The following is a 10,666-nucleotide window of genomic DNA, read 5'->3' as shown; positions in this document are numbered from 1 at the left end:
TTTTTTTCCATTGGTCAAAGTTATTACAGATTTACAGCTGCTACAGTTGACGGATTTTCCTCGTTCCTTTTTCAGAGCACATAAGATCTTAATTTCTGTCAGGACATTAAAAAAAAAATTCAACCGAAAACTTAAAAAGTGTATCTGGAGAAGACATTGACATCTTTGTGGCCCTGCTGTGATGAACATTGCCCATCTCGAGAATAGACCATTGAAACAATTATGAAGTTACGTGTCATGAGCTAGGGTTTAAATATGTCATATTACATAATGCTGTTTTCTTCTTCTTCTTCTTCTTCTTCTTCTTCTTCTTCTTCTTCTTCTTCTTCTTCTTCTTCTTCTTCTTCTTCTTCTTCTTCTTCTTCTCAGCTTGTAGCATTTAAGTCTTGTGGCTACCAAATAACTTTGCAGTGGATAAATGTAATTCTGTGATTATTATGAAATGTGGCTCTTAAATGTGCTTTGAATGGCAGTGACCAAAGCAAAACACACATATTCCCTTTTTTCAAAGTTGTAGTGCATGTTGACTGTCTCTGCAAGCATTTATCTGTCATTACTTGCTTATCTTGATCAGGATTGCAAGGTGCTGAAGAGTTTGAGAAGAATATCAAACTCACATTCACACACCAATGGGCCAGAGCTGCCTTGCAAGGCGCTAGCTAGGCTAGCATTGGAAGCACCTTGGGGTTCATTGTCTTGCCCAAGATAAACTAGTTCCCAGGCTATCAAGGACCAAAGAATATGAGACAGACTGGCACACACACATTCCATGTCACGATCCATTAAAATTCCCCTGTAAAGCAAACATTGATGGTTTCGGGTTGTGGGAAGTAAGTTGCGTAATCAAAGGAAATTAACACACACATTGGAAGGACAAGTATCTCAACTCAGAGATCTGACCAGATCTGAACCAACATACTCTGAAGTCAGCTTTTTTCATACTGCCTCCTAATTACATTCTTATTCCACATTTATAGTTTCATTCTTCCAATTCAGGAATGTTATTGATAAATGATGATTGATTTTCATCAGAAGTACTGATATATCCTACTCAAGTAGAAGTATTGTTACTTGATTGAAATTGTACTCAAGTACAAGTACAAGTAAGTCATACATAAAATACTCAAGTACAAGTAAAACGTAGCTCAATTAAATAGTACTCAAAGTAAAAGTTACTAGTTACTTTCACCCCCCACGTTTAATTTTGGTAATAAATCATGCCACGGTTCCCTTGCATACAGTAAACTTCTCATGTATAAACTTAAGGCTTGCATACACTGTGTAATTTTTTCAATTGTTGTACTCAGCTTTAGCTCAAATTGTGCGACTCAATTGCAGAATCAGATTCATGTTCTCCTCTCACACTATACAGACCGACACTCTGACGGGACCTGACCTGATCTCGTACTGTACGTCCATACATGACACGTTGAGGTCTTGTTTCCGGAATTGCAATGTAAAAATTAGAAGAAGAAGAAGAAGAAGAAGAAGAAGAAGAAGAAGAAGAAGAAGAAGAAGAAGAAGAAGAATTCTGAAGCGTCGCCATTAAAACATACGAAGAAGAAGAAGAACTCGGAAGTGGAGAGACACTCGCAAATCTCAGCAAAAAGAGCTTCAAAAAAGAAAAGGCAGCGATGTGATGGACCAGGAACTGGCTGTACAGACGTGGGCAATACAGTCTGTCAATTTTACAGCAGTTCTATGGTGTTCGCGCATGCGCAGTGTGAGAGTTCGAGGTAAGCCGGTTCCTGGAACTGCTTCAACAGTGCGATACCCACACGAGGAGCGACTGGATTTCAAACATGTTTGATTTCCTTACAACCATACGACGTGGTACGGAGAATACTTGTGACTCTACATTAGGACTTCCTGCTTCTTGTTACGCACATTTCGCTTTGAAAGTTTATTGTGATTATATTGCTCATTATGCTGTGTGCTTGTCATAAAACGTACAAATAAATGTTTCATGGGTGGCTCTGATTTTCTCTGTTATTGACTTAATCCTGTGATGCAGTGCATGTGTTGGTTTAGCACCATGCTCTCTCAACCAACAATGACATGCAATAAAAAGTTGAAACTTAACAGAATAGGGGAGCTAAAGCTGCATATGTGTCAAATTTGGTGGTTTACGCCAAGTGGGAACAGCAATGTGTTTTGTTGTTTCTCTTTTGATATATTAATAGTGTTGGGTATGGCTGACGTGTCACTTACTTAAGGTTATAGGCTTATAAAAAAGAAACATCCAGGACTTAAAACAGCTTTTGTTTCTAATTCAAATTTGAAAGACTTGGTATCAGCTTAATCACCAGTCCACCCAGTTTAAAGACATTAAACCAGATTACTGTACTGGAATCCTGATGTGTCTGTCAGCCATCACATAAAGGCAGAGTATCCTACACACCTGGAACTGAATAATCTAAAGAAAATAGGAGAAACAGCCCATCTTAAGGCCTTTGACCTAGGGTCACTAACTCCTTTAGAAATTATGAAGCAGGTGTCAAATTACATCGATGACGACAGCTGGACAACAATAAGTAGTGAGGAATTCACACTTCAAGTTAAAGTTGACTATCTAAACTGAAAAAGAAAATAGTTGGACAAACTTCATTTCATTGTTTTCATTGGTAAAACCTAAATGAGTAAAGGTATTTTTTCATTTCATTTATTTATTTTTGCACACATAAAGAAACAAAAAAAAAAAAAAACAATTTAAGGTGCACGGAGGGAACGAATACCAAAGGGTTTGCATAAGAGCTCCACCCCTTTCAATAAACATAAACAATTCAAAACAAAGGCTAACAAACAAACGCTTATAAAATCATGAGACAAAGTGCACAATTACACTTTGATATATGATGAAAACTAATATATAAACAAAGTTCACAAAAATGTATATCAAAAGACAAATGAAAATATTGAACAAAATATTTATTGAAATCAAAAAATAAATACAAACTTAAAACATATATACATATACATATATATACACATGCAAATACAAACATATTACACATGGATTGTAATCAAGGTGGCATAGAGTAAAGTGAGAGAGGGCATAAAGTTATTAGGTGTAATAAGGATTCATGAATGGATAAGAAGTTTTCTTTAACTGCCTTTTAAAGAGTGAGTAGGAGGATCTGGATCCTAATAATTACATAATTAATTCAATTGAGATGGACTTAACAATGGAATTGTTCTCAGATAAATGTTTTGCATCAGTCCAACTTAAAATGAAGGCTAATAATGCAGAGTTCTTTTGACTATTTGCGATTAGAATAACTGCAGTCATGTGATATGAGTGCGGTAAAATAACTATTCCCTGCAAATAATGTAAAGTTTTATTGGACTTGTGCATTTGGAGGCACTGAGGCATCTACAACTGAGTCATTCAGGTAATTTACAGAATGATGATTGTTTTGCTTTCTTCTTTTAAAGGGCCAGATTTGGCCCACAGGCCTTGAGTTCAGCACGTGTGTTGTTGGTTGTCCTGGAGTGTTGTGAAAGGCACTAATAAATCAAATGTAATATTATTACTAAGTATTAAATTATTGGCAAACAACCCTGTGTTTTGAACTGATGCACTAAAAGCAGTGAGACGTCAATGTCTAAACAAAGCTAATAGTGTGTACATGATAATGAGTTAACAAAAAAAAACACAACTGACCTAATCATTAAGATTTGTGTGCAAAAATATGTCATCAACTTTAAGTGCTCTATTTAAAAACTGAATCTATAAAAAGGAAATAATTGGCATTCATTGGAATGATTATGTAAATATTTACTATGGAAATCAAAATTAAAAATTATTAAGGGAGTTCAAAAGGTGTAAGTGATTGTGCTGTTTTAGTTAAAAAGACTTTTTTGGATTCCAGGGGTCACATACCCCAAGACATCCATATACTGTAAATCTGCCCGTTTACCTAAACCATAGCAATGGCTAATGTCATTGTGTTCAAGCATTATTAAAAAGGGAGTGTTTCCTAAAAAGTAGAAAAGCAACATATCCCTGACTTTCCAGTTGGGTTTGCTGCACCTGTTTAGACAGGCAGGAAAACCGCCACCTTTTATTTAGTTTGGTTTTTCTAACAAGGGCTCAGTGAAAGAATGACTCTGAGCTTCACTCTGCATGATCCTGAGGAAAATCTGAATGATTTGTTTGGTTGAGGAGGAAATTCATCCACACGTTTCCCCCACAATGTTTGTTTGTTTTTTTTTTGTTTTTTTCTAAACTTTGGAATCTTTTGTAGTATTTGCTAAGGGTGTCCAGATACAACTATTTAACTTCTGACAGCATATCAATATTGCTGCCTTAAGAAGTGGCCGATATCGATACTGATCCGAAGCAATATCGGCACAGATCGTACATACTTCCATTGCTTATTTTGAAGTCGGGAATGTTAGAAAAGACTTAATCAAGTGACATTGCTCAAACAGAGAACAATAGTCAGCAACATTAGGTCATGAGAAAAACAAACCCAGTTATTATTAACTAATGCGTTACAAAATCTGAACCTTAACATAAGAATATTCAACAATTCAATGACATAAATGAAAAAAAAACCTCAATGAATCCAATAAAAATAAATATTTTTTAAGTGTTTAATAACCACTAGTTTTTCCTTAAACACAAGCATATTCTACAATTGAATTGAACAAATAAATCCAATAAAAACAAATAATGTACCGGAGTGCTTATATCAGAGATTTTAGAAGCAAGTCTATACAATCCTATACTCAGCTTTTTTTCTTTATTTTGTGCTGATATGTATCTATCTATACAGCAAGGAGTCTCTGTCTGTCTGTGTGTATGTGTGTTCTTCAAATATCTCTGCAAATTACGCTCAGATTGACCTGAGACTTTCAACATGGCTGCTGCTTGGTTCAAAGGAGTGCAACGTCGGATTTGTTTGGACTGCAATTATATCGTTCATAAATTATTTCATAAAATTGTCCACCGGGAGCGGCGCAACCATAGTCACGTGCGCGCCAATTACTGGAGAGCTGGGAATGATGACATCATCACTGTGGAGGTAGAACTGATGACATCATCACAACTTTCAACATGGCTGTGGCTTGGTTCGCGTTGTTTGGACTGCAGTGATATCTTATAGGGATAGACTGATATGGATACCAATTTTTTTTCCATCAGCCATTGCTAATGACCGATACGACTGCCCATTTTCTTAAGCCGATATTTGGAGCCAATACTACTTTTGCTCCCTCAATTTACATCATAAAAAATTACAAAATGATGATAACAAATAGTATGAGTCTCAATTTTTTAAAAAGGAGCATTTATTCAAATTAATAAAGGTGAGGTAGAAGGACAACAAGTGAAACAAATTTAACACATTTTAAAGGCAGTGGCTATTCGTTCAGTTGCCGTATCAATAAACCGGCATTCTTTTCGTACGCAGCGTCCCTATTTGGCCAGTTTAGGTCACATGATAGGTGATAAGACTAAACCTAAGCCTAAACCTAACCATAAACTTAACCCTAAAAATTGTTGCGATATTGGGTTATTACCTAACCCTAACCCTAACCCTATGACGCTACGTACATGTACTTCGGTAACAGTATCAATAGCACCGGGGGTTGTCCGTTTGGCCACCGTACAAACAGACACTTTCAATATTAAAAACAGGTGATGAAGAACAAGAACAAGTAAAAATCATTTCTGCTCTCTGTAAATAATGCGGATTAGCGAATGCAGCAGCCCACATCGGCCAATGCCGATACACGCAAAAAATGCAAAAATCGGCCGATGTATCGGTCTATCACTAATACCGTACATAAATGAATTCATAAAATAAAGCAGCAGTGGAGAAAACACACCGGGAGGAAAGTTACCTGCACCAGAGCCACACCCACATCTCTCTCTCTCGCTCTCTCTCTCTCTCTCTCTCTTCTCAATTCAAAACAGCTTTATTGTCTTGAGAAACAGGTTTACATTACCAAAGCAAGTGTGACATAGAACGATGTACACACGAAAAGATTAAAAGTTAAAAAATAGCTACATTTGTGATGTGCAAAACAATAACAGATATTAAATAACAGACTTCCTACGGGCACTGCACTAGTCTGATATAAATATCGGATCAGGACAACAAAAAAAAAAGTTAGTTGTTTCTAAAAAAAACTGAAAATAATTACCTACTAAGTAAGTGAGTCTATGTGCTGTGAGTAAGTTGTCACTGAAAGTGCTCTGAGCCCCAAATGTATCATATATTCTTATTCCTCATGGTGTTCATACATCAGGTTGACCCTCAACACAGAGACATATATTATAGAACACATACAGGCAGAGCATTACACAAGATGTAGTCCTATCCTCTTTACCAGTCTGGTTGTCATTATGAAAATACACGTGGCTTGTGTTTCAAGTTACTTGAGAGCACTCACAGTGTGTGTGTCCACGGGTTATTTCTAAGAGTATACGGTCCCATCAAACAGTATTCCTTTGTTTTTATTGTATACTGAAGACATTTGGGTATCAGATTAAAACATGAATATGAGACAAAAGTTCAGAATTCCAGCTTTACTGCAGCCTCTTTCAGTTCTTGTTTGTTTCTGAAGGTTTCTCCCTTCAGTCTCCTCTTCAGGAGGTAAAATGCTCTGTTGGGTTTAGGTCCGGTGATGACTTGACCAGTCTAAGACCTTCCACTTTTTCCCCCTGATGAAGTCCTTTGTTGTGCTGGAAGTGTGTTTTGGGTCATTGTCTTGTTGCATGATGAAGCTTCTCCTGATTTGTTTGGATGCATTTTTCTGTAAATTACCAGACAAAATGGTTTGTAGACTCCAGAATTCATTCTGCTGCTACCGTCATGAGTTACATCATCAATAAAGACTAGTGAGACCGTTCCAGAAGCAGCCATGCAAGCCATAACATTACCCCCACCATGCTTCACAGATGAGCTTGTGTGTTTTGGATCATAAGCAGATCATTTCTTTCTCCATACTTTGGTCTTTCCATCACTTTGGTAGAGGTTCCTCTTGGTCTCATTAGTCCATAAAACTATGTTCCAAAACTTTTGTGGCTCATCTCTGTACTTCTTTACAAAATCCAATCTGGCCTTTCGATTCTTTTTGCTGATGAGTGGTTTGCATCTTGTGGCACGGCCTCTATATTTCTTCTCTCCAAGTTCTTCAAACAGTGGATTGTGATACCTTCACCCCTGCCCTGTGGAGGTTGGCAGTGATGTCACTGACTGTTGTCTTTGGGTGTTTATTCACAGCTCTCACAATGTTTCTGTCATCAACTGCTGTTGATACCCTTGGCCGACCTGTTCGATGTCTGTTGCTCAGTACACCAGTAGTTTCTTTCTTTTTCAGGACATTCCAAGTTGTTGTATTGGCTATGCCCAATGTTTGTGCAATAGCTTTGATCGATTTTCCTACTTCTCTCAGATTCAAAATGGTTTGCTTTTCTCCCATAGACAACTCTCTGGTCTTCATGTTTGCTTAACAGCAAATGCAGTTTTCACAGGTGGAACCCAAAGCCAAAAACAAGAACTATTTAGTATTTAAGCAGTCAATCTAAAATGCAACACTTGAGCAACTGGAAACACCCATCAGTCACATGTTCCGGTGCTTTTGCTCACTTGAAAAATTGGTGGGTTTAAACGAAAGGTGCTCTGACCTGAGTTGTTTAACACATCTAGATGTAAACACCATGAAATAAAAGCTGGAATTCTGAACTTTTGTCTCATATTCATGTTTTGATCTGAAACCCAAATGTCTTCAGTATACAACAAAAACAAAGGAACTGACGTTGCCGTTCCAATACTTTTGGAGGGGACTGTATGCAATCCCACCTTTGAAAATCTACATTTTACATCAGTTAAGGCTTAAATTCACAATTTCTGGCACAAGAGACGATGCATCTCACTGACGACTCTGCGGTACATATGTTTAAAACTTCTCTCGCTCTTTATATGAATTCTACAGCTGCAACGAGTAGTCAATAAATCAACAAGTCAAACATCCTTAATCCACAACTATTTCATGATGGAACATTCCTTATGTCACTGAGCTACTTATGTCACCTGTAGCATCACTAATTGACTAAGCCAGTCACCTGTGTGCAAGACAGCAGCTGTTAGCCTAAAATCTAGATCGATGGAGATGTTGGTCATTAGTTTTCAATTATTTATTGGCTCCATAAGTGAAAAAGTGATGTTGCACTGAGTACAAGTAGTTCACATGTAAACCCTAAACCTATACCTAACCCCACTAGATCCCTCCACCTAACCCAAAAAAAAATGCCAACATAGCTCCAAATGTGTCATAATTTAGCGAATGACACCTTATTCATGCTAATGACAGCGTAACGTCAGCCTTATGTATAAAACTTCAAGTAAAGTGTTACCAAACATCTCTTTGGACTGCAATGGTCGTATTAAACCACTGTAGAGCTCTGCAGTTTGTTCATGTGCTGTTTTGCCTCGTCCAATGTGTGGTCACACTTGTTTACATGTAATGAGGAACTGTAATAAACAGGTTTCTGCTCTGCACATGGTTCAAAGAAGTGACATATGGAGGTAGATTTGTGTCTTTATATTCAATAGAGATGTAACGATTAATCGTAAGGCAGTTAAAAATCGATTCATAGGTATCACGATTGACATCGATACTTTGAAAATTGAATTGCAGTACTTTTTTTAAACAGCAAAGGGCGCTATATATTTATCCCTTCTCTTGTCCAGCAGTGTACAAGCGGCGGGCGAAATCTGCTAATACTTTCTTTCTGGCCGCCATCTACTCTTAAACATGTTAATAAATGATTCCTTACCCCTTTAGCACCGAAAGAATATCTGTAATATTACGTGAATATCTGTAAAAGTCACGTTTTTCTATTAGCTCTGTCTGCTAGCATAGCATCTCTTCTTCACTGCAAGAATTTCTGCATGCCAACCGACCACTGGGTTACCAGCGCCCTCTGCTGGTCCAAACAAATATCTGACGTAAATCAGTGCAATTACGTTTTTTTTTTTTAAAGTCCAATTGTTAAGGCACAAAATACATTTTCAGTAGCACTTTTAAAAAGAAAAACAACTATTATGTAGTTTAAACCAGAATTTAAATTAATAGGCTTCTTTTTCATTTGTATTATTCCTTTATTTATTTCATTCAAGATTTATTTTTAGTTAAATTGCATTGTTTTGAATAGTTTATCAAGGGATTGTTTTGACAATGAAAAATAAAAGGAAAATAGAACCATATTTTCTAGTTTTTTTCCCAAAAAAAAATAAAGGAATATTTTTCAGTCATCATTTGTCTACAGTCCCATTTTGTAAAATAAATTGTGAGAGAATCGTATCGTGAACCCAGTATCGTGAACCCAGTATCGTGAATCGAATCGTATCGGGAGTTGAGTGAATCGTTACATCCCTACTATTCAACAAAAATAATTTAAAAACAATCGATTAATAAATAATCACTTTAATCAAAAATAAATATTTTCAAAGAAAAAAAGTTTTCAAATGCAAAAAAAAATAAAAATATTTGAAATACTTTTTTTCCTTTGATTGAAAATGTTTTTTTTATTGAAAAGTTTTTTTTTGGTTTTATTTTTATTAAAGTCATCTTTTTTGTATTTAGGCCATGTTTTGGGTAGTACATGTGTGTCTTTATTATTCAATCAAAAATTGTTGTTTGGCATTTATACACTTTTTTTTGATTGAAAAGGTTTTTTTTTTTTATTTTATCAAAACGATTTTTCTTTTTTATTTATATAGCACCAGAGGCCCTGACTGGGTACGTGCTGCCACCTAGTGGGAAAAAAAGGAAGTGAAGACAAAAAACGCCCAGCGACCCATACTGGTCCCAGTCACCAGGCTTTCTCACCACACAAGGCCCAGTCAGTGGGATCTCAGGTGAACTAAGCAGATTCAAGTCACATGTTAAATGATGGGAGAACATACAAACTCCACACACAAAGGTCCCCCAGTAAGCTCATAATAAGCGCTTATCACTACAACACGTTGCGTATGTTTTTTGATCTTGTTCTTTTGGAGTCGTGGCAGAAGATGTTTGGAAAATATCAGAATTTCATCCCAAAAACAGATTTATTTATTTTTGAAACTTTTTTTTATTTTATTTTTTTTAACTTGAGCCAATAAATCATTGTTGCAAATTACCAACATATTCTAAACTGGTGGGTCGTAGACCTGTACTGGATGCGTCGAGGACAGGTGGTCAAAAATAAAAAAAAAACACTTAATGTCTCTCATGTTTACTTTTCTTTTGACAGGCATGCTGTGAAATACATGTTGCACAGGAAAATATATAGATTTATGTATTAAAAAAAGCATATACTGTATGTGTTTTCAACATCTATTTTTGAAAAACTAAATTTTGTTGGTTGAATTCTAAAAAAAAAAAAGTAGGTCACGATTTAATGATCGTAGCAAAATGTGGGTCCCAAGGTGAGACCAGTTGAGAACCCCCGGTTTTGATACGAAATGTGTATTATTGGATTTCTGTCTTAATAGTTAAATTTGTGACAGCTGTTTGAAATCTGCCTTTACATGCTTTCAGCTGCTGTGATTCACACAGGTGACTGGATTAGTTAATTAGTGAAGCTACAGGTGAAATTTCCATGTGCTAATTAGCTCAGTGAGATACATTCTTGTGACAAAGAATTGATGTAAAATTCACATTAGAA

Source organism: Gouania willdenowi, chromosome 6 (assembly GCF_900634775.1).
Source record: "Gouania willdenowi chromosome 6, fGouWil2.1, whole genome shotgun sequence".
Lineage (NCBI taxonomy): Eukaryota > Metazoa > Chordata > Actinopteri > Blenniiformes > Gobiesocidae > Gouania > Gouania willdenowi.
Note: the sequence above shows the minus strand (reverse complement) of the source record.